This window comes from Octopus bimaculoides, chromosome 14, assembly GCF_001194135.2.
Source record: "Octopus bimaculoides isolate UCB-OBI-ISO-001 chromosome 14, ASM119413v2, whole genome shotgun sequence".
Taxonomy (NCBI): Eukaryota; Metazoa; Mollusca; class Cephalopoda; order Octopoda; family Octopodidae; genus Octopus; species Octopus bimaculoides.
This window is the reverse complement of record NC_068994.1, coordinates 29,556,336-29,557,617: the sequence shown is the minus strand read 5'-3', so window position 1 is coordinate 29,557,617 and position 1,282 is coordinate 29,556,336. Positions and strand designations below refer to the sequence as shown.

At 33.7% G+C, this 1,282-nt stretch overlaps 1 non-coding gene across 1 annotated transcript; it reads right to left on the bottom strand.

Annotated features, from left to right (window-relative positions):
* Window positions 1-550: 550 nt before the first annotated feature.
* On the bottom strand, window positions 551-644 carry Trnak-uuu (transfer RNA lysine (anticodon UUU)). The gene is made up of 2 exons: window positions 608-644; window positions 551-586 (listed from the first exon to the last, which is right to left on the bottom strand). It is a non-coding gene; the product is annotated as a tRNA-Lys (tRNA).
* Window positions 645-1,282: the final 638 nt, after the last annotated feature.

Here is a 1,282-nt window from a genome sequence, read left to right as displayed (position 1 = left end):
AAGTGAAAGACCAAGGAAAACTCGTGACGAGGAGGTGAAAGCTGATCTGAAGGTGCTACGTCTCCTGGAGGTGATGATAAAGGAACGTTCTGACTGGCGATGCTTAACACAAGGGTAGTGGTTAGGAAGTTGTAAACACGTTACATGATGATAATAATGATGATGATGATGATGATGATGATGATGATGATGATAGGGTGGGTGGCGACGACGGTGGTGACGGTGGTGATAGTGTTAGTGTGGGTGCTTGTGTGTGCGTGTGGTGGTGGTGGCTGTGGTACGTGCGTGTGTGTTACATTACTAATATAATGATATATTTGATATATTCATGAGTACAAATTTTGTTTCTCTCACGAATGTGTATGCTTTCTTTGTTCCATTTACATAGTCATTATCTAAATCGCAGCTTATATCAACGAAACTATTCTTCACAATGGTCGGGAAAGTACGACAAAATAACAATATCTAAAGACATTATGTAAAATAACAATAAGCAAAATGAAAATGAAGTAGGTTTGTATGAAAGACGTGCAGAAAAAAACAAATGCTTCGCCCGCAGGGGGACTTGAACCCACGACCCTCAGATGACTCTGTGAAGATTCAGTCATAAAAGTCTGATGCTCTACCGACTGAGCTATGCGGGCTTACGCGGTGAGATATCGAATGTTAAGCTATTTATACATAAACTATTTGTTTGTTAGGATTTATGTCTTCAATTATTGATTTTTTTTAACGACACAACACTTTCAAATGATTCAGTAAATAATTTCATTTATTGTACTTCAATATTTTAAAAAGTAGAATCTTAATTGTATGAACGGTTATTCGAAAATCTGAATTGAGTGAGCGATAGACAACCAAAATAAACCTAAACCTTTTTTCAGAATCATTATTTTACTAGTCATAATACAGAAAAAAAAATCTTGGTATTGTCTTATTCGTAAATAGATGTGTTAATATAATGAGTAAGACTGTGTGCCTATATGTGTGTGTGTGTCTGTGGATGAATAAATGAATGGTTATGTACATGTGCTAAATATTGAGCTAAATCTAAACATTTAAAATTACTTACACTGAAATTGCAGTAATATCAAAATTTACATCTATTTACCAACAAATACAGCTATTGTTATGCAAATTATAAACGTGACAACTTCCTTAATTCGATGTAGAGCAAAAAAAAGAAAAAATGTCAGTTTCTGTAACAACTTTTATATTTTATACTGTATTTCGTTTCTTAATTATTTTTCTCAAATAATGAAGATAAGTATACTTAATGCCT